General features: G+C 38.6%; 1 pseudogene; it reads right to left on the bottom strand.

Annotated features, from left to right (window-relative positions):
- Positions 1-5,484: 5,484 nt before the first annotated feature.
- On the bottom strand, positions 5,485-11,395 carry LOC116811049 (keratin, type I cytoskeletal 18-like; annotated as a pseudogene).
- Between the last annotated feature and the right edge of the window lie 12,994 nt (positions 11,396-24,389).

The following is a 24,389-nucleotide window of genomic DNA, read 5'->3' as shown; positions in this document are numbered from 1 at the left end:
CAACTTCTAGTTTATAATGTGGCTGCGTGGAAAAAATTTATTCCTTGGGAACAAAGACTTCTAGACTAGTAGAGCTGAAGGTTGTGGACAGGAAGTGAAAATTCTGCAAGTGGATTATTAGATATAATAGTAAGAAAAGCCATTCCCATTCCTGCCCCTTAATTCCTGGACCCATGCATTCTACATAAGGGAGAGACATACCATATATTCATCACTGGTTCAAAGCATATGCTACATCCTGGGGGATGTATACAAGCTCCACAGAATGTGACCTCCCAGATGATACCATAAGCCATTTCTCCATTTAATCAGGCCAGCAGCTCCTGAGTAATGGGGTGCATGCTAAGATCAGCAAATTTTCATGGCATGGCTTATTACTGTACTTTCCTTGTAATAAAATATGTCCCTTGGACAGAAGCATTGTTATGTGCGATAACATGATGGTGAATTAGGCATTCTATAAGTCCATAAATGGTGGTTTTGAGAAGGCATATCCATATATATAACAGTAACAACAAATGGTGGCTCCTTCATGACAGGAAAGGGTCAAATGTAATCAACTTGTTACCAAGTGACTGGTTGGTTCCCCAAGAGAATGGTGCCAAGTTAAGAGCTTAATGCTGACCTCTGATTTGGTGGGCTGGGCACTCAGTAGCAGAGTGGCAGAACATTCTTGTTTAAAAAAAATAAAGTCCACATGCTTGAGTCTTGCTAGTTTCTAGCAGCAGGGTTTCTCATTGGATAAACCTAGCTACAAGCTGATACAAGAAACTGAAGGATGCAGCCTGCAAGGGGTTAAATACTTTTGAGTAGAGCAGAGGATTGGCAGGGAGCAGTTCTGAAAGAAAATAGGCCTGGTTTTCTGAATGCAGAGTAAGAGAGAGAAAGTGGCTTCCCCATTTTCTATCTTGGGTGACTAGGTGGATAGTAATTCACTAAGCTGAGCACATAGAAGTTTGGGAACGTGTTGAGTTTAAGGTACCTGTGGGATGTTGTGGTAGAGCTGCCCAGGATGCAGTCCGAAGTTCAGGAGAGAAGTCTGTGATAAAGACATATAACTAGGCATCAACAGAAAATAAACAGTCACTGAAATTATGGGAGTGAGTGAGTTCACTCAGGGTCGATGTAGGATGATCAGAGACCAGAAACAAAGGTTAGCTATCACCAATATTTGAGTGAATAGTCATGAAAAAGACGGCTGTGAAGGAGAAGTTAGAGTGATGTTTCAGAAACTAGGGGAGACAGGACCATCAAGAAAAAGGGGCTGATCAAAAAGGTCAAACTCACCTGTGAGGTCAAGTAAAATAAGCCTGAAAAGAATCAAGATGATTCTGATGACCATTGCCTGGCTAAAACAGAAATGAATAATCTTAACCAAATCCTTGATTTTGCCTCTTTTCTCTACTTCTCAGAGCATCCGTCCTGAAAGTTTTATCAATCTGAGAGAAAATAACTTCCAATTCAAGGTTTAAGTGTACACCTCTGAGCAAGAACTGTGATGCTTTTGGTGGGGAGTCTGGGCAGGGCATGTAACAGGGAGAGAAGGGGATGGGCGCAAGGATCCCTCTCGCCAATCTCTTTGCTGCCTACTGGGGAATGGAAAAGGTCAAACAAGCAATTAATTCCCTGTCGCTCCTGGAAGCTGTGAGAATTGCGGTCCTGTTGTTCTAGCAACAATTTTCTTCTTAGGAAGAGTGCATGGAAAGTACTTACTCCACCTTATTGAAAAGTCAAGATAATAACAAATTTTTTTAGTTTTTTAAAAGGATTTTTAAAGCTCAAAATCCTACCACAATACCATTATTTCTAAAATATTTTCTTGCATAAGTATACTTTGTACGTGGTTGTAATCATAGCATGTGATTTTTCCCCCAAATTAGAGTCATAATGGAAAGAAAAAAACTTTAGAATTTTGAACCATCTCCTTGAAACCCTTATAACTAGGAAATCTTGCCTTTGAAGACTGAGAGTGTGTTAAATTCTTAGTCCTTAGAAATCTGGAAGAAACTTTAGAGTTGATCTTACCCAATCCTTTGTTTTAGAAATGATTTAATTGAGACCCAGAGAGGGAGAGTGGACTGATTTAAGGTCAGGAAGTAATTGATGGTAGGATCTTCTCTAGGACCTTCGTCTTTACAGTCCAGTTTCCAGCACTCTTGCCACCATCACACCTCTGTCTCCAGCAGTAGGTTTGTTTAGTGCAATTGTGATTAAAGTGCCATGTATTGCATGTACACCTCCTCTTGGAGACAGCAAAAATAGCCACAATGGTCTATAGCTTTTACCTTCAAGAAATAGAATCTACTTACCCATCCTTTGAATCCTGAGACTTGTTTTGACTATAATATTATGGAAGTGATGTATAATTGTTAGCCTAAGCCTTAAGAAGGTTTGCAGCTTCTTCCCTCACACTCTTAGAACCCTGGGATCAACCCAGGGCCAGCCTGCTGAATCATGAGTCATCATTGTTGCCCTGCCAAACACCAACTATGCGAGTGAGTCTGTCCTAGATCATCCAGCCTCCAGCCAACCTGCCAGCAGAGATTAGTAGAGCCTGCCCAGACCAGAAGAACTGTTCCATCAACCTATAGAATCAAGAGTGAAATAATTGGTTGTTTTAAAGCACTATGTTTTGAGGTGTTGTTTTTTTTTTTACATTGCAAAAGCCAACTGATGCATAAGTTTCTTCATTGTGCTGATAACCCACTCCATTAGAGTAAATCATACTTCATGTCTCATGGTTTCTTGAATCAGGAGATGAGGAAATATATTTTTTCCTGCCTTAATTTTTGTTTTATTATTTTCATTTGGATATCTAAGTTTCAAAAGGCAATTTATAGAATAATGTTTTTGGACATGCAAGTCTATGTTCAGTTCCTTGCAAGCCATCTGCTTTGAAAAGAACGGTTGGTAGAGTCCTTTATTTTTACCAACAATCTCCCCTTCTCCTGCCTACATCTCAAGACATTCAACAAAGATCTGTACATATGGATCAAGGTGGGACTAAAAGGGGGAAGGAGGAGAAGGCAGCTTCACTGTGAGTTACGACACAGCAGTGATTTTTTTTCTTAGTTTGAATCTAGCCTGAGGCTTTCTAAATAAACACTGCAGAAGTATCTCCCCAAGTGGTGCACTGGGGAAAACAAAACAGAATGCATATATTCCTGATCTGGAGCATGGCAGATGAACAGACTGGAAACTCCTACTCCTGTCAAAGGCTTTAGGGATTTATTACTCATAGCTCTTCATTTCCATGGTATCTCTAATTTGATACAAACTAACTCTTTAGAAAAACAAGCTTATAGAAAATGTCCATATTTGGTGGACTAAGTAATAAAGTTCATGTACTTAACATCCGGGGATTCAATCTTGTAATCAAGTTTGATATTTAGTTCAATGAGATTGTACCAAGAACTGAGCCTGGGCTCTGCAGCACAGCAAAACATTAAGCTGGATGATATTTGAGTGTTGCAATTACACGCCTACACTCTTTCCCAGAAAGGAGAGGTAGGGGGGGCAGGGGATTATTGTCTTTTATACATTTAGTCCCTGTAATCACACTCTGGTTAGTAGAGATGTTTTCTTTTTATCACTTAAATACACTTCAAAGATAAATCAAAGGTCTTTAGACTACAAAGTTTGCAGTGAGCTGTTTCACCTCTTTCTTGGTTTCTGGTTCCACTTATCTCCTCTTTACTTCCATTGAGTTCCTCTAACAAGAAATAAGAAATGAAAAATGATGAGTATGTGAGGGTGACAGATACGTTAATTAGCTCGATTTAGTCAGTTCACAATGTATACATCTATCCAAACATCGTGTTGTACACTGTCAATATATACTACTTTTATTTGTCAAGTACACCTTAATAAAGCTGGGGGGAGACAAAAAATAATAAGTGTTGTTGCTATATCAAAAAAAGAAAGAAAATAGTCACACTCAATGACACAGAATCTAATTAATGATAATCATTAAAGATCCCTCTTGCCACACTCAAGCTCTAAGCAGAGGTTCCGAAGACAAGAAAAGGAACAAGCATCCACTTTCAGGAACCATCATTTATTCAAAGGTTTATTGAGCGCACGATCGTGTGCCAGACCAGGCACAATGCAAGATTATGAAGATTTAGTGGTGAACAAAAAAGATCCTTATCTCCCTCCTAGGGAATAGTCGGGTTTTCCTTGCATCAACTTGATTTCCATAGCTCTTCGAGTTACATCTTTAGCTATAGGTCTGTACCAAAAGAAAAGTTGCCTAGTGATATAATTTCTTTACAAATAACAATAATGAATAACAAAAACAATAATAAAATAGCTAACACTTATCTTGTGCTTACTATGTGCCAAAAAGTGTTCTACGCACTTTCATGTATTAACTAATTTAATCTTCAACAATCTTTTGAGTTAGTATTATTCTTCCTTTTTAAAAAAAACAAGGGAACTGAGGCACAGAGAGGTTGAGTAATTCACACAGATTCAGACTATTTGCTACACTATTCTTATTAAGACAGAACACTCTAGAGTGTTGTTATTTTTTAATAACAAGGGTTGAAAGAGAATGGGATGTTTTTAATCATAAGTAAATTAATAAATTTCGATGTCAAAATACCCTGTTCTCTAAGCATTCAGTCTAATTGAGATTTAATAATCTAGACTGAATCTTTTCCACTTAATGGAATGCTCATAAAAGCCACATCCAAAGGAAAATAAATTGCAGAGTGTGTTGACTTTTCTTAAAAACTGTGGCTGATTTTCAGTCAGGATGTCCAAATCTCTTTTCAAGCTTTCAGCCCATAAGCCAGTACATCTGCTTCAATATTGAAGTAGGATGTCAGGCCCCTAATATTCCCAGAAGAAACCAGGGGAATTTGGCCAAATGTTTACTAGGATTTCCTTCTAGGCATCTTCTTCCAAATATATGAAGATCCCCAGTTGTGGGTGTTCTAAAGAGGCTCAGATTCAACGATTTACTCCATTTGCCAGAACATGTACCAGATGAGCCATTATGTCCTGTCTCTTGCATGTGTGTGTGTGTACCCGAGCCAAGTGGGTAAATACTGAAGAATGTTTTGCTTAAACTTACTCTGGTCTCCTGTAAGTAACTGCAATCCTCCACCTGATGCCTGGAGCCAAGAGCATTCGGTAGGCAACAACTGCCTACCTGATTTAATAAGCAAACCAGCATACAACAACTTGCTTGGCCTCAAAGACATGTAAGTATGATATCACCCAAACTTTCCCAAACATAATCTTTGAAAATAACAATGATGGCTCCATCTGCAGGGCGTAGCAGGCCTCCACCTCCCTCAGGCACTTCTCCAAGCTGGCCTTCAGATTTCTCGTGGAGTCCAGGTCGATCTCTAAGGACTGGACTGTATGTCTCAGCTCTGTGAGCATCATCTCAGCAGCTCCAACCTTGGCGGACTGTGTGGTAACCATTCTGGTGCTCTCCTCGATCTGCTGAGACCAGTACTTGTCCAGCTCCTGTCAGTTCTTCCGAGCCAGCTTGTCATATTGGGCCCAGGAGTCTGCCATGATCTTGGCAAGGTCCTGAGATTTGGGGGCATCCACCTCCATGGTCAACCCAGAGCTGGCAATCTGGGCTTGTAGGCCTTTTACTTCCTCTTCATTGTTCTTCTTCATGAAGAGCAGCTCCTTCTTGAGAGCCTCGATCTCTGTCTCCAGCTGCAGCCGAGTGACATTTGTGCCATCAATTACCTTGCAGAGCCCATGGATGTCGCTCTCCACAGACTGGTGCATGGTCAGCTCTGTCTCGTACTTAACTCTAAAGTCATCAGCAGCAAGACGGGCATTGTCGATCTGTCAAACGATGCGGCCATTGTCCACAGTATTTGCAAAGATCTGAGCCCTCAGGTCCTCCATGGTCTTGAAGTAATGGCTCCATTCTCTGACCTGGGGTCTCTTCTTCTCCAGGTGCTCCTGGATTTTGCTCTCCAGCTTCTGATTCTCGGTTTCCAGGCCCCTCACCCTGTCCAGGTAGGAGGCCAGGCAGTCTCTCAGGCTTTGCATGGTCTCTTTCTCATTCTGGATGCCTCCCATTCCTGCCAGACCCCCGGCCATCCCCGTGGCCAGGCCCCCAGACCCCATGCCACCCCGGAAGCTGGTGGAGCAGGACACGGAGATCTGGGAACCAGAGCCCCCCATGCCTGCATAGATGCTGGCTGCCTGGCTGACCGGCCGGGTGCCGTAGCTGGGCACCTGGACAGAACCCGGGGACCGGTAGTTGGTGAAGGTGGGGCAAGTGGTGAAGCTCATGCTAGCGGGGGAGGAGAGTGAGAGGACAGGACTCAGGCTTTGCTGACGACTCATTGTTCCCATCTTTATGTTCATGAGTAACCAATGTTTAGCTCCCACTTATAAGTGAGAATATGTGATATTTGTTTTCTGTTCCTGAGTTAATTTGCTGAGGATCATGGCCTTCAGCTGCATCCATGTTGCTGCAAAGGACATTATTTCATTCTTTTTCACGGCAGCATAAAATTCCATGGTGTATATGTACCACATTTTCTTTATCCAGTCCACCACTGATGGGCACCTAGGCTCATTCCATGTCTTTGCTATTGTGAATAGTGCTACAATGTACATACAAGTACATGGGTCTTTGTGGTAGAAAACTTGATTTTCTTTGGGGTATATACCCAGTAATGGTACTGCTAGGTCAAACGGTAGCTGTTTTAAGTTCTTTGGGAAATCTCCAAACTGCTTTCCACAGTAGCTGAACTAATTTACATTCCCAACAACAGTATAAAATAATTTCCTTTTCTCGGCAGCCTCACCAACATCTGTTATTATTGGACTTTTAATAATAGCAAACAACCTTTAAATAACCAGGACAGCAAGATTTTCAAATTTTGATATGTGTAAAAATTACCTGGGAAGCTTATAAAAACGTAGCTTTCCAGGCTCCACTCTAGAACATCTGATTTAGTAGGTATAGGGAGTGCTGTGAACATCTTTTATTAAAAATAATAGAAAACTGGTGAAAGTGACTGAAATCAATCTAATCCAAATAAGTAAAATGTATTGTGCTTTTACTAAGTCCATATGGAAATTAACAAGATAGAGTCTTAGTTGTTCATCTTATAAAAAGAATAACAATACTGAACAAATCCTTTCCCAAGAAGTAAAAAGTATGTGTTGATTGTGTGACAGATTTGGGGAAGAGCAAGTGAAACTAACAGGGAGGGAAAAGATGGGGAAAGGAAGGGTCAAAGAAGGGAAATGTTCTATCTCTTGCTGTATACAAAACCACTAAGAGACTTAATGGCTTAAAAGGCAACAATCATTTCATTTGTTTATGAATCTGAAATTTGGGCAGGGCTCAGTGGGGACGGTTTGTCTTTGCTCCATGTGTTGCCATCTGGGGTGGCTTGACCTGGGCCAGGGGATCTACTTCCAAGATGGCTCACTCATATAGCTGACAAGTTGATACTGGCTATTAGTTCCTCTTCATGTTGGGCTCTCCATAAGGTGGCTTGGGCTTCCTCATAGCATGGTGGCTGGGTTATGAGGGTGATAATCTCAAGGGACAAGAAGTGGAAACTTCCAATTTCTTAAGGCCTAGCCTCAGAAATTCGCACATTGCTTCTGTCATATTCAACTGGCTAAGCAGTCACAGATCCCAGATTCAAAAGAAAGGGATATATATTTCACCTTTTAGTTGTAGGAGTGTCAGAAAACATTGGAGCCATGCTTTAAAATTGCACAGGGACAGAGAAAGGAAAGACTGAGAACATGAAAAAGAAACTTTGCCTATTTTGCTAAGGCCAGTTCAACTAGGGGGAAAGCAAACACTCCTTCCTTGGCTAGTTAAGAAAAACCATTCCAAGTAGAGTTAGTACACTTTCTAAGATCTTGTCACAAAAATGGGAAACATGGGGGATTTTCCCTACATACTTAAATGGAAAGAAAGTTCTTTCAAATGTCACTCTTATTTCCCAAAATACTTTCTTCTTCTTAACAAATATTGAATGTGCTTACATGCCAGTCACTGTACTAGATGTAGGGGGTATCAAGATGAATAAGACAAAGTCTTTGTCCTCAAATATGAATAGTTAGAGTAAGTAATCGTTAGAGTCATGCTACACACACATAAAGCTATTTTGGATGCCCATAGGATAGACAGATTGGTGGGTGGACCAGCTCAAATCCCACTTTCCTTGGGCCATGGATCCCTCATACCAGTTCAGGTATCCTGATCTATGCTGTCAGAACTCCTTGTATCGCAATACTTTATTATATATTTGTGAGACTATTTGATTAGCATCTCTTTCCCATACAGGATCACAGAATCCTCTTGAATATTGGGCCAGCTTTAGTGATTCACTTCTAATGAAAGATACACAGAACTGACTCTACGTGACTTCAGAGGTTAGGTTATCAAAGTGTCTGCCTGGCTCTCTTCCTAGCTATACACACCTTGGAGCTCTGGTGCTGCCGTGCTGGAGAGACCACACTGAGAGATGAGAGAGACAGAGAGAGAGAGAGAGAGAAAGAGAGAGAGAGAGAGAGACAGAGAGGAGCTTGAGAAGCCCCAGCTATTTTAGCTTCAGCTGTGGGAGTCTTTCCAGCATCAACCACCAGATGTGTGAGTCAACAAGCCTTAGATGATTCCAGACCCCAGGCTTCAAGCTGCCTTAGCTGATGCTGCATGGAGCAGAGATAAGCCTTCTTCTCTGTGTCTGCATCCTGTCTGAATTCTTGACCAAAGAATTCATAAACATAATAAATGGTTGTTTTATGCTACTAGGTTTTGGAGCGTTGTTATGCAACCATAGTAATTAGAACAGAGAAAGAAGCAAGATTCAGACTTAGAGGCACTTTACATGAATGAGGGGGAGTTTGTACTTTCCCCCAGGGCTATGGAGAGATATGGAGAGATTTTAGCCAGAAGAAATGGACAGCTCTATTTGAGTTTTAGAAAATAACTCTGCCTAGGAACAGTGGCTCATGTCTATAATCCCAACACTTTGAGAGGCCAAGGCAGGAGGATCACTTGAGCCCGGAAGTGTGAGATCAGCCTAGGCAACATAGTGAGATCTTGTCTCTACAAAAAAAAAAAAAAAATTTTTTTAATTAGCCAGGTGTGGTGGTACATGCTTATAGTCCCAGCTACTTGGGAGGCTGAGGTGGGAGGATTGCTTGAGCCCAGGAGGCTGGGGGTGCAGTGAGCTGTGATCGCATCACTGCACTCTAGCCTGGGTGACAGAGCAAGAACTTGTCTCAAAAAAAGAAAAGAACTCTGGCTACATGCAGTGGGACTCTCATGGGAGATCCCATAGGACATTGATAAAGATTAGCACTTAAAGTCAGAATGATGAGGATCAAGTTCCAGTTTGCTACTGTGTAATCAATGGCATAGTCAGTTAACCTCTTTAAATCTCAGTTTTATCATCTATAAATGAGGAATAGCAACACTCCCCTCTTAGTGAAAAATGTGAAGACAACTCAAATGTGGTCACTGAACGTGTATCATTTCAAGCCTGCTTTTCCACTTTCAATTAAACTGGGTGTTGGGGGAATTTGGTCACATGAGAATTTGAAATGACTGTTGAGATAATAATACCTCTTCATCACAAATAATGCCAGTAAAGACTAAGTCTCTGATTCTAAGTGGCTTGTTCAAGTTGAATTACTTAGAAAGATACTCAACAATTACATCTTGTCACTTCAGGACCAACAGTCATGGTTTTCCAGTGATAATAAGATAGGATGTCTTATGATGACTGAATTGTAGTGTAAAATTTTCAATTCCAAGAGTTGACTCTTTCCCAACACTGGATGATTTTCTTCACTCGTTAAAAAACTAGTAATTGATGTATCATGGAGCATATTTTTAAATCACCTCCAAGTACTACATCTGAATATGATGAAATACTTTCAGAGAGGAATACGACCAAAGAATAGATCAGCAATATTTTTAATGCTGTTTCCCAAGCTAAAACATTCATCCCTCTAATTTTTTCTAATATGCGATTCAGCTTAGCATCTGACAAAACATTAATTTTTAGTTAGAATTCTCTTCATAATTTTTGGTCTATCTTTAATCTGGTATCCAAAACTGGTAAATGCAACAAACACATGACGTCATTTCTACATCTCAAAATTGTGAATTAGGACCTTCTAAATGAGTATAAAAGGAGGAAGAAGAAGCAGCAGATAAATATGAGATTTTGCTTAAAACTTAAGCTATTCAACATTCAGTGAGATAGACATACGGAAAGGAAAGGTTGCAAATGTCATCACTTTCTCTGTTATGAAAGTATTGTCATTAGTTCATTAGTAATAATTTTGCATTTTTTCATTTTATAAACAGAAATGTATCTTTTAATTAAAAAATTGTTGGTCCTAGTGTGTCATTATCGCATTTGATTCCAAACGTTTGAGAAAAACTATACAGATGGTGATGACATAGGCAGTGGGTTAGATTGCTCCAAAATAGTGTAAATGAGAAGCAAAGAGAACCAAGGAAAGATCCCAGGCAACACCCACATGAAAGAAACAAAGAGTCAGCGAAGGAAACAGAAAGGAGAGGCCAGTGATGTAGGAGGAAATACAGGGGAAAGTGTACTCATGGGATCAAGGAGAAGAAAGAGTTCAAGGAAGCTTTGCTAGTCACAGAGAGGGATCCATGTCAGATGTTTCACAAGTCACAGGACATGAGTTGAGAAGGCTTACCAAAATGAGTTAGCATCACTGAACTCAATAAGAGCAGTTTCAGCAGCGTGGTGTGGCTGGAAATCCTTTTGCTTGAATTGAGGTGTGGGAGGGAATAATACAGCAGAAACAGTGAGAGTGGAATACCTTTTCTAGATTCTTGGCTAAAAATGGAAGGTGAAAAATGGGATATTAGCCAAAAAGATATACAGTGTCGAGAGAGAGAGAGAGAGCACAGCATTCCTAAAACAAAAATAAATTAATAATATTTAAATACCGACTGAAATCACTTACTATACAAGGAATGTTTTAAATACAGCAAATGTTTGAAGAGGCTGGAAGGGATAGGATCCAGATCTTGATACAGAGAATAATCTCAGAAAGGAAACTTCTTTTACAGTGATGCTATGGTTTGGATGTGGTCTGTTGTCCCCATCTAAACTCATGTAGAAATTTGATCCCCATCGTGGTGGTGTTGGGAGATGGGGCCTAGTGAGAGGTATTTGGGTCATAGGGCTCAATCCCTCATGAATGGCTTGATGCTGTTCTCCTGGTAGTGAGTTCTTGCTAATGCAAAACTAGATTAGTTCTTGAGGGAATAGATTATTTCCTGAGAGAGCAAGTTGTTATAAGGCAATGTTTTTCCTCTTGGTTGGACCTCTTTACCTCCTCCACCATGTTGTAATGCAGCACAAAAGCCCTCACCGGAAGCCAAGGCCATGTCCTTGAACTTCTCAGCCTGCGGGACTACAAGCTAAATAAATCTCTCTTTTTAAAAATAAATTACCCAGTCTCAGGTATTCTTTTATATCAACACAAAATGGACTGAGACAAATGATGGGAGGAAAGTAAGAAAGAATGATTAAAAAGGCAGTTTAAAAAAAAACTGCAATCAGCGTGATCAATGAAACAATACTGGCCATGAGTTGATAATTATTGAAGCTGGATGATACATACATGAGGGTTCATTATACCATCCCCTCTAGTTTTGTGTATGTTTAAAAGTTTCCTCAATAAAAAAGTTGAAAAAATATTGATAAAAATCCCTGGGATAAAAAATTGCTGTTACTCAGGGGATAGCTTAAGTTTCTGCTGTGAAGTAGGAGGAAAAGTTATCTGCTGAGAATTAAGGTTGTGGGTTGAAGGTTTAATAAGATTGGTGAAAGTTTGAAATCACTGCTGTGGGAGAAAGAGTTGATGATCCAGCTGAGGTTAGAGGTCTTGGATTTCCAGTTGCAAATATTTGTGTGTTGTAAGATTTTCTGTAGGAGCTCTCAAGAGTACAAGTGTGAGAACTGTTGGGGAGATCAATAATTGATTTTTGATGGGCTGGTGCAATTGTAGATTAAGGGAAGCATCAATAAGAAAGTTTTAATGTGATGGGGCATGTTGCTTCCCCCTTCATGAAAAAGCTATTGTGTTTTTTGTTTGTTTGTTTTTAAGTAGGAGAATACTTTAGTATAGTAGTGTTGAAGTTTTGAGTTAGATTCTGATGGGAAAGAGAAAAACTAACTTGAGAGGTAAGATAGTTTTTCTTTAAAAAATATTGTCTCATGTATTATCATATAATACTGATCATAACTACGAGGAAATTGAATGATAGTAAAATAAAATAATCCAAATGCACTTTCAGAAATATTTTAAAATTTTAAACCAAATATGATTTTAAGTATTTATAAATTATTTATACTAGAAAACTAATATCTATCTAGAGGAAAAACCATTTCAGATACCGACCTCCAAATTTAGCAGTATTTCTGGTATTTCCACTGATGGCTTTATTTTCCATTCTAGATTTCAAACTATTATTCTAACTCAGATTTATTTTATGTATTTATTTTATTTTATTTTTCCATAAGTTATTGGGGTACAAGTGGTATTTGGTTACATGAGTAAGTATTTTAGTGATGATTTGTGAGATCCTGGTGCACCCATCACCCGAGCAGTATACACTGCAGTGTATTTGTAGTCTTTTATCCCTCACCCACTCCCACTCTTCCCGCTAAGTCCCCAAAGTCCATTGTATCATTGTTATGTCTTTGTGTCCTCACAGCTTACCTCCCACATATCAGTGAGAACATACGATGTTTGATTTTCCATTCCTGAGTTACTTCACTTAGAATAACAGTCTCCAGTCTCATCCAGGTCATTGCAAATGCTGTTAATTCGTTCCTTTTTATGGCTGAGTAGTATTCCATCTCATATATATATATACCACAGTTTCTTTATCCACTCGTTGATTGATGGGCATTTTGATTGGTTCCACGATTTTGCAGATGTGAATTGTGCTGCTATAAACATGCGTGTGCAAGTATCTTTTTCAAATAATGACTTCTTTTCCTCTGGGTAGATACTCAGTAGTGGGATTGCTGGAGTGAATGGTAGTTCTCCTTTTAGCTCTTTAAGGAATCTCCACACTGTTTTCCATAGCTGCTGTAGTAGTTTACATTCCCACCAGCAGTGTAGAAGTGTTCCCTGTTGACTGCATCCACACCAACATCTACTGTTTTTTAATTCTTTGATTATGGCCCTTCTTGCAGGATGTAAGATTGTAAGGTGGTATCACATTGTGGTTTTGATTTGCATTTCCCTGATCATTAGTGATGTTGAGCATTTTTTCATATGTTTGTTGGCCATTTGTATACCTTCTTTTGAGAATTGTCTATTCATGTCCTTAGCCCACTTTTTCATGGGATTATTTGTTTTTTCTTACTGGTTTGTTTGAGTTTGTGGTAGATTCTGGATATTACTCCTTTGTCAGATGTATAGATTGTGAAGATTTTCTCCCACTCTGTGGGTTGTCTGTTTACTCTGCTGACTGTTCCTTTTGCCATGCAGAAGCTCTTTAGTTTAATTAGGTCCCAGCTATTTATCTTTGTTTTTATTGCATTTGCTTTTGGATTTTTGGTCATGAAATCCTTGCCTAAGCCAATGTCTAAAAGGGTTTTTCCAATGTTATCTTCTAGAATTTTTATAGTTTCAGGTCTTAGGTTTAAGTCCTTAATCCATTTTGCTAACTCAGATTTAAATGTACTTTCAAAGAAGATTAATTGTTGTACATCTTCCACATTCTACCAATATCTTCATAGCCTAAGAATCCCTTGAAGCAGAATGACGTACACTCCATTTGGGAGCAGTGACCGCTGAAAAATCTCAATTTGCTGTATATCCACTCCCCCTCCATGTGTTTATATTTTGTAAACTGGATCCTGAGGTTTAAATATTGTGGGTAGTGGGTTACTAGTAACCAACATGGCAAAATACTATAATGCTTCATTAAACAAAGCTGTAAGATAAGGTTAATATAACTAGGGAATAAGGAAGCCTGTGCTATGAGCAAAATGAGGGTTAGTGGAAATCTTGGTGCACTGTAACTAGTTTGCTTATATGTAAATTTATTTGTTTATATTGTCTCAATATGGGCTTAATTGTATCCTTTAAATGACAGAGTTGTCAGCAATTTCCAGTTTGCACTGTAGGTTTTTGGAGGGTGAGACATCTGTGAAATTCTCTATAATGAAAGCCAGGAGCTTATAAAAATGATATGATTTCATTGCAGTTCAGATAATCAGGGACTAGAAAAGTAAAACCAACCCTCCCATTCGTGATAATTAACAAAGCTGGACAAAATATAAAAACCATCTTCATAAAGGCATCAGAAAACGAAAAAAAAAAAAAGAGTGAAAAATTATAGTGCCAAGATGGGGTGAAAGCAGAGGTTCCAGAAAGTAAGACCATCCCTGGGGCCTTGTTTTCTCTTGGGGTGTTTTCTCATTTCAGGAGGAGACTAAGTACTTGAGACACTCAGTAACATTATTAGCAGCTTCGAAGGGCTGGGTAGACAGGGATTGGAGTCTCCTTTAGGGTCCCTAAAGGGGATTTAAAGAAGATATTCATTTTTCAGACCCTAGCTCAGCTTTGAGTCATCACCCCATCACTGGACTTGAATTGAAGTGATTTCCTATTGCTAGTGCCAACAAGCACTTGATGGAATCAAACATAAATCCTCTCTGGAGGACAATAACATTAATTTAGACCTCAAATTACTTTTTACAACAGTTTTGCAAATACAATGTTCACAATTATGAATAGTGCTGTAAAAAACATGCAGTGATGTCTTTTTTGTGGTATCTTTTTTGATATAGTGACTTCATTTTGGGGGGGTAGATACCCAGTAGTGGGATTGCTGGGTCAAATGGTAGGTCTACTTTTAGTTATGTAAGAAATCTCCAAACCATTTTCCATAGAGGTTGTACTAATTTACATTCTCACCAGCAGTGTATAAGCATTCCAGATGAAAGGAGATTTAGTGAACTAGAAGGTAGGTCAGAAAATATCCAGATTGAAACATGGAGAGAAAAAAAGGATAGAAAACACAGAAGAGAGAATAAATGACATAGAGAACTCCATAATAAGATTTGTTTACATTTAATTGAAGTCTCAGAAAAAGAAAAGAGAAATAACAGTATAGACACAATATTTAAAGATATAATGGCTGATAATTTTCTGAACGTTATTTTTAAAAAATCATTTTAAAAGGCTTACATGCCCTAAGGAAGAAGCAGAAAGTGAGGCTGGAAAACTCATTTGGAGTCAGAGTGTCAAGGACTCCATCAATCCATGGAGCTAAATTTTGGCATGTGGACATTTGGGAACATTGATGGAACAAATATCAGGACGAGATCCCAGAAGCCCAAGGAGTCATATGAGGGGCCATTTGCTTAAAGAAACCAAGATCAGAAAAGGGAGACACATGAGTACCTAGAGGACTACGAGAGTCAAATCTGGAAAAGCTGAGCTTAATTGTCAAATCCAAGCAGATAGGAGACAGAAAAAATAGAAGAGAAACATCCCACAGGTTGAGACCTAGGCAGAACTGAAATGGAATAAGAAACTAGAGCCAAGCAAAGTTGGGAAACTACAACAATTTCATGGAAACAGTCTGAGTATCTGAGGCAAATGGTTTAATTTGATTTAAGGGCATGGTAATGGGGTGGATGATTGAAGGCTTTAAGGAGGTGAATAACATGGTACTAAGTGTGCTTTACAAAGATCATACTACAAAGATCAGTGTGAAAGGTGAACTAGAGAATTTGTGATGGTTATGATCTCAGGATTGGGGATCAGGCAGTCTTGAGTGCAATGCCGATTCCACCTCAACCATCTCTGTTTCCTACGGCATTTTGCATAAGCTCCCTGGGCCTTGGCTTTCACATCTGTAAATTGGGCATCTTCACAGGGTTGTTTTGAAGTTAATGAGATAATACATGTGAAGTACTTGGCCTAATGCCTGGTTTACAGAGAGCATCCAGTGAGCAGTGAGAGGGCTCTTCTGAGGAGAAACCAGAGGCAGCAAGATCAACTGGGATGGTATTGACATAGTCTAAGGGAGCCCGAGGGAGTGCAGGCATGGGCCACTAAATAGCTGTAAGAATGAGGAGCAGGGAAGATGTGTCAGGGAATGTGTCTGTGTGTGTGGGCAGGGGAGTATAGGGACAGTGGAATAAGGCAAAGAAATAACGCTGGAGTCCCCACCCCAACACTTCTTGGGCACATGCTCTGTGTCTAATTGTGTGCAGCTGATTAAGCCCTATGCCCAGATACCACTGACAGCCCCAGGCCTCATTAAGCAAATTCATGCATGCTCCCATGGATGTACAAAAGATACGTTTGGTCTTCAGACTGAAAGGGCCTGCTATAGCCAAATATTCTGCAAGAATGTACGAGCCTGGTGTGAACTTTGGCCAGAGGCAAGCACTTTATTTGTAATAATCTCTGTCAGCCATACCATGACCCCCAACAATTTGCACAGGTCCAGCAGGCTGTTAATTTTTCATAGAATTGAAGAAGTAATTCAGAAATATTAAGGGAAAACTTACTTGTGTAGTTAATTTACTCCTCCTTTCCACATGGTCACTTCTTCAACCCAACCTAATACTTATGAGTAACAGCTCAGAACAGACGCTACTTATCTTCTCAGCCCAAGCAAGCTGTCTTGCAAAAGAGGTTAAGAATAGATTGCAACTCCCTCTAAGGTCTCGGTTTTGTCCCCTTGTTGCTTTCATTTAGACAAAAGGAAGTCTGTTTATCAAAGGATTTCCTGAGGCTCCAAATCCCTGTGTGAGGAGGTGAGGTGTGAAGGCCAAATGGCTCACTAGGGAAGATTTTAATCAGTGAGTACCACCGGTGGGTGCTTTCTCTTGGTTATGTTTGATTCCTCCAGCTTCACCACTGAGAAAAGTAGGCAAAGGGCAGAAAGGGTGACTAGTAAAGCAATGGAAAAGAGGAATAGAGGAGAAAACCTTCTCAATGCTGTAGTACCTTAGACAGACTCAATAAAATCCTGTTTCTCCCAAGTTAACCACTCCACTGCCAGCTCCCCCATCAGCCAGACCTAGGAAAAATAGTGTAATAGACTAAATGATTTCTGGTACCCTCATCTGCTTGCTTCTCTCACCCATCATTACCTCCTTTCCCAACACTGAATCCCAACTGCCCTCATGCTGTGCCTCTTCCTTTGCCATTAGACCAAGTATAACCTCATCTTGTGATTTGGGCCTTTCTTTCCCTTATTCAACTTTGTCCCACAGAGCCTGAACTAATGTGTGTGTTCATTCTAGCAGTGCCCAAAAGGGGCACATCCACATTGGAAACTTGGAGCCTCAGGAAACTTTAAAAAGAAAAATGATATCTGGCCTCTGCCAGAAAATAAAATGGCACCTTGAAGGAGCTGCAACAATTTGGATAGATATAATACTTTGACAATTTTGTTCACCTCAATTAGTCTAAATTCAGTACTAATTCAGGTTGCTTTCAGTTTTTGTTTCCATGTATGGACAACAACTTGGGGGCTTATTTGGGAGAGCAGCCATGCCCATCTGGCTCATCGTTATGCCCACCCACGCACAATTCCCCCCAACACCTGTGTCTGGCACATAGAGTTCCATAATTGTTCCCCAGATTTAATGAGAATGAGCATATGATTGTTAATTTTTCTCCTGCTGAATCCAGAGATAGCAAAAAAGCACTTTTCCATTTTAATAGCAGCCCTTGAAATATCAGTTTTAATATTTGCTGAGACTTATGTAATCATTCAATAATTAATTCTCATATTATCTTGTGAAATTATTCTTACGAAAGTTTTACAGATGAAGAAATTATGTTGAAATCCTGGTTTAAGAACAAGGGAGAGGCAAAGTTTAGATTTGAATCTCAGATGGAAATTGCTTAAAGGTAGATTTAGCCCAGTTTATGCTTAAAGGTATTAATGACAGCGATGGTGAAGATTCTGAGACAGATGTTTTCTTTTTTTTTTTTTTTGAGACAGAGTCTCTCACTGTCACCCAGGTTGGAGTGCAGTGGCATGATCTTGGCTCACTGCAACCTCCACCTCCCAGCTTTAAGCCATTCTCATGCCTCAGCTTCCCAAGTAGCTGGGATTACAGGCATGTGCCACCACATCTGGCTGATTTTTTTATTTTTAGTAGAGACGGGGTTTTGCCATGTTGGCCAGGCTGGTCTCGAACTCCTGGCATCTAGTGATCGGCCCGCCTTGGCCTCCCAAAGTGCAGGGATTACAGGCGTGAGCCACCATGCTTGGTCCTGAGATGGCTATTTTCTAATTGGAAGTCCTCAACTATGTACATGACACGTTTGTCTTCCTCCTAATAAGACATATTTTAGTAAAAGGGGAAAACAGTTATCTTTTTAATGGTTTATCAAATTATATTCTCAAGTGTTTCCCTATCCCAGTCAAGGGCTTCATCACTTTTTTAGTCAGTCAAAGCCATTATGGCTTCCCTCCTTTTCCCATCCACACCCGTTCATCAGGAAGTACAATCACCCTGACCTCCTAGATGTGTTTTCGTTTTTGATTGCTAGCACCCTAGCCCCAGCTCTTGCCTAGAAGATTGAAATAGCCACTTAAATATTCCCCTGCAGCCATTCTTATTTCCTTACAACCCATAAACTTCAGATCAGTATAACTTTTATGCTTTATAAACATTGTTCTAGTGTTGCTAGCATCATTGTTAATACGTTGTTAATCGTTTGTTAAAACCTGCTAAACTCTATAGGGTGCAAGCAGGAAACAATTTTATTCTTTCTTACTACTACTTCTCTGTCAAACAATTTCTTCCTCAGCCCTGATGAAATCCTGGACAGATCTCATAACTTGTTTGATGGTTTTCAGTTATGAAAATGTCCACTAAAATCTAAAGTTGTGGTTTTCAACAGAAGAGGCCCACTCACTGGGGGCATTTGGAAATTCATGGGACACATTTGGCTGTTGCAATGGTGGGGGATGAGATTCAATGGTATTGGCTATATACAGGCCAGAGAAACAAGGCTTCTGCCAGCAAATGAACACTTGTTGCAGATATTGCATGGCTTTCAACTGACCTGCTGGACATTCATGTATACATGAAAGAAAAACATAAATATAAAATATTTTTGCCTTGATTTACTATACACTAAATTTTCCAAAATTGAAAACACTGGATAAATCAAAGGACGATTATACATTGTTTTGTTCAGAACTTTCCCAAGAGTTGTTCGTCATTTCAAAAAATCATTTCACTAACAGACACATCATGTGTGGTAGATAAATAACCAATATGGCACACTTGTGTAAGACGTCATCAGTAGCTGTTATAATTATGGTGGTTCTGTATGTATGTATAGAAATACACTTAATCCTTATTTCAAATGGTTAAATATAAAGAAAAGGTACTGATCATATTCAGTTAAATATTGTTACTCACTTCAATCCAGACTTGTTCACTGTAAGTAGTTGCAAGCATTTCATTCATTATGTGATCTAGTATAGTCATGCCAAAGAATTTGTATATTGAAATGTTTATTATTTTATTATAAATTGCTTTTATTCATTTCACCTTCATATTACAGTTTTATTTGTTTACATCTTTATTTGTTTTTGAAATGTTGTGTGTAGGTATTATCCATATATTTCATTTCAGGATATTAAAGAGAAATGTTAAAATATTTATTATAAAAAGACGGCATTGAGTCTGACAGGATTAAGGACCAGATTCTCAAGAAATCTTATTCTGGTGCATCCCATCAACTCGATGAGAATGCAGTTCACTTCTACAGTAGCATCTTTTCTCACTTTGCCCTCAAGAAGTCTTATAAATCCAATTCCAGTTGAATCCCTGAAGCCCCCAAATTCCAGAGGGTACAGCTATCCAGGCAGTTTTCTTAAATTACTCCAACTTGACTTAAAGGAAAAGGAACAAGATGGGAAACATCATAGTATTGCAACAACTTGTTCTCTAAGGAAATAGTCCTCATCAACTCAACAATTTCTCTTTGGTAATCTTGTATGTCCTGTGCATATAATGATCTGAGGGGAGCCAATCAACTTTTGTCACCTTGTGTGCAAGTCTTATTTTAGAATTTGACACAGTCGGGGCCTCTGTTACAACCTTGAGGCAAGATGGACACCGTTTTAAAATTTGAGAAGACGAGGATTCCTCTAGGAATGAGTATGAGTACTGGGTGAATGTCATTCCTTTTTTTTTGAGATGGAGTTTCACTCTTTCACCCAGGCTGGAGTGCAGTGGCGCTGTCTCAGCTCACCACAACCTCTGCCTTCTGGTTTCAAGCGATTCTCCTGCCTCAGCCTCCCGAGCAGCTTGGATTACAGGTGACGCCCAGCTAATTGTTGTATTCTTAGTAGAGATGGGGTTTCACCATGTTGGCCAGGCTGGTCTCGAACTCCTGACCTCGTGATCCACCCACCTTAGCCTCCCAAAGTGCTGAGATTATAGGCATGAGCCACTGTGCCCAGCCATGAATGTCATTTTTCAACTGCCAAATGTTAACTTTCTGGTGTTGATCTTGCAATATGATTATGTAAGATGTTACCACTGAGGGAAGCTGGACAAAAGGAATACAGAACTCTCTGTACTTTTTAAAAAAATTCTTGTGAATTTATAATAATTTTAAATTAAAAAGTTAATAATATGCCAATTTGATTCTTACATGTATATTATTAAATCTCATAATGGGAGTGACATCAGCAACATGGCACAGTACGAAGCTCTAAGCCCTTGTCCTCCTATGAAATCATTAAATAAACAACTAGGAACTGACTAAAATGACTTTATAGGAGCTCTGGAAATCACTCAAAGATCTACAGCAACCAAGCAAATACCCAATTTTTTAAAAACTGAAATTACAAATGGTAGAAAATTTTGTAACATTTTTACTTGTCCTTGCCCCACCTGCCCCTAGCATAATTTCCAAATTTGAGGCAATGCATAAATGTACAAATATAAGAAGTTCTGTGAACTCAGAGATCCACAGCAAGGCACATTATAATCAAACTGTCAAAAGGCAAAGAGAGAACCTTGAAAGCAGTGAGAAAAGTAACTCATCATGTACAAGGAATCCTTAATAAAATAATTTCTCAGAGGAAACCATGTAGGACAGAAAGCAGTAGAATGATACATTTAAAGGAATGAAGGGGGAAAAAAAACCTGTCAACCAAGAATTCTACATATGGTAAAACTGTCATTCAAAAATTACAGAAAAATTAAGAAATTCTCAGATAAACAAAAGCTGAAGGCATTTATTACCATTACATGACATGCTAAAGGAAATCTTTTAAGTTGAAATGAAAGGATGGTAGACAGTAACTGAAAGCCATATGAAAATATAAAGTACAGGTAAATACATGGACAAATATAAAAACCAGTATTATTGTCATTTTAGTACCTAATTCTGCTTTTTATTCTTCTACAAGATTTTAGAGGTAAAAGAATAAAAAATAATTACAAATCTATATTAATGGGTAAACAGTATATAAAGGTGTAATTTGTGACATCAATAACATAAAGTGGACAAGAAAGAGATGTAAATGAGTACAGTTTTTGTGTGCAAGTGATGTTAAATTATCAGCTTAAATTGTTATAATGTTAGTATGTTACATGTAGTCTCCAGGGTAGCCATAAAGAAAGTATCTATAAAATATACATAAGTAAATGAAAATGGAATCAAAGTGTATTACTAAAAAACATCAACTACACACAAAGGAGGGCAGTAAGGGAGGAAATGAGGAACAAAAAAAAAGCTGTAAGACATGGAGAAAACAAATAATTAAGTAGCAACAGTAAGTTCTTTCCTATCAGTAATTGCTTTAAATGTAAATGGATTAAACTCCCAAATCAAAAGATATAGATTGGCTGAATGGATAGAAAAACAACATCCAACAATATGTTATCTACATGAAACTTTCATTAAACTTAAAAACATGCATAGATTGAAAATGAAAAGATGAAAAACAGTATTCCATGCAAATACTAACCAGAAGAGAGCGGGGGGGTGACTAAACTAATACCAGACAAAATAGACTTTAAGTAAAAAACTTAGGCTGGGCATAGTGCTCATGCCTGTAATCCCAGCACTTTGGGAGGTCAAGGTGGGTGGATCTCCTGAGGTCAGGAGTTCAAGACCAGCCTGGCCAACATGGTAAAACCCCATCTTTACTAGAAATACAAAAATTAGCTGGGTGTGGTGGCAGGTGCCTGTAATCCCAACTACTCAGGAGGCTGAGGCAGACAGAATTGCTTGAACCTGGGAGACAAAGATTGTAGTAAGCTGTGATCATGCCACTGCACTCCAGCCTGGGCCACAGAGTGAGACTCCACCTCAAAAAAAAAAAAAAAAGTAAAAAACATCAAAAAGATGTAGAATATTATATAATGAAAAAGGGTTAATTAGCCAAAAAGATACAATAATTATAAATATATATGCATCAAACTTCAAATATTGCAGAATTGAAAAGAGAAGCAGGCATCTCTATAATAATAGGAGGAAACTTCAATATTCCAATAGCCCCATTTTCAACAATGGAGAGAACAACCAGCTGAAAAAATCAATAAGGAAATAGGGAACTTGAACAACACCATAGAGCAATTGAATCTAAAAGACATACAGGACACTCCACCCAATAATAGCAGAATACACTTTTTTTTTTTGTCAAGTTCACATGTAACATTCTCCAGGACAGACTACATGTGAGGCCACAAAAGAGTCTTAATGCATTTAAAAAGACAGAAGTCATACAAAGTAACTTTTACAATCACAATAGAATGAAAATAAAAAATCAATAGCAAAAGGAAAACTGCAAAATTCACAAATATGTGGAAATTAAACAAGATATTCTTAAATAACCAATGGGTCAAGGAAGAAATGACAAGAGAAATTTTAAAATATCTTAAGACAAATGAAAGTGAAAAGTCAACATTTAAAAAATGAAATACAGTGAAAGCAGCACTAAAAGGGAAATTTATAGCTATAAGGACATTAAAAAAGAAGAAAAATCTTAAATCAACAACCTAACTTTAAATGTTAAAGAACTAGAAAAGAAGAACACATTAAACCCAAACATAGCAGAAAGAAGGAAATAATAAACATAAGAGCAGTGATAAATAAAATAAAGAATAGTAAAACAACAGAGAAATTAACAAAATTAAGAGTTGGTTCTTTAAAAGAATTAACATTGACAAATTTTCAGTTAGATTGACTAAAAAAAATGAGAGTGGACTCAAATAACTAAAATTATAAGTGAAAGAGGAGATATTACTACTCATTTTAAAGAAATAAAAATTATGAGAGTACATGTATATAAACAATTATATACCAATAACTTGGCAAACTAGATGAAATGGACAAATTTCTAGAAACATGCAAGCTACCAAGACTGAATCATGGAGAAATGGAAATTTTGAACAGATCTGTGACTAGTAAGGAAATTAAATCAGTAATCAAAGTCCTCCCAACAAAGAAAAGCTCAGGAACAGCTGGCTTCACTGATGAATTCTACCAAACATTTAAAGGATAATTAACACCAATCTTCCTCTAACTCTTCCAAAAAGATTGAAAAGGAAGTAACACTATCAAACTTCCTCTATGAGGCCAGCATTACCCTGATACCAAAGCTAGACAAAGACTCTACAGGAAAATTATATACAATATCCCTGATCCTCAACAAAATATGAGCAAACCAAATTCAACTGTAAAGGAATTATATACCATGAGTGAGTCATTCCTGGAATGCAAGGATGGTTCCCCAATTGAAAATCAATGTAATGCACCACATTAACAGAATGAAGAACAAAAACCTCATGATCATCTGAATTGATGTGGAAAAAGCAGTTGACAAAACTCAACACCATTTAATGATAAAAATACTCAACAAACTGGTAATATGAGAAACTACTTCAACATAATAAAGAACATTTATAAGGATGTGCAGAAATAGGAACACTTTTACACTGTTGGTGGGACTGTAAACTAGTTCAACCATTGTGGAAGTCAGTGTGGCGATTCCTCAGGGATCTAGAACCAGAAATACCATTTGACCCAGCCATCCCATTACTGGGTATATACCCAAAGGAGTATAAATCATGCTGCTATAAAGACACATGCACACGTATGTTTATTGCGGCACTATTCACAATAGCAAAGAGTTGGAACCAACCCAAATGTCCAACAACAATAGACTGGATTAAGAAAATGTGGCACATATACACCATGGAATACTATGCAGCCATAAAAAATGATGAGTTCGTGTCCTTTGTAGGGACATGGATGAAACTGGAAAACATCATTCTCAGTAAACTATCGCAAGGACAAAAAACCAAACACCGCATGTTCTCACTCATAGGTGGGAATTGAACAATGAGAAC

This window comes from Hylobates moloch, unplaced genomic scaffold (assembly GCF_009828535.3).
Source record: "Hylobates moloch isolate HMO894 unplaced genomic scaffold, HMol_V3 SCAFFOLD_7, whole genome shotgun sequence".
Lineage (NCBI taxonomy): Eukaryota > Metazoa > Chordata > Mammalia > Primates > Hylobatidae > Hylobates > Hylobates moloch.
Note: the sequence above shows the minus strand (reverse complement) of the source record. Positions and strands in the feature narration are given on the sequence as shown.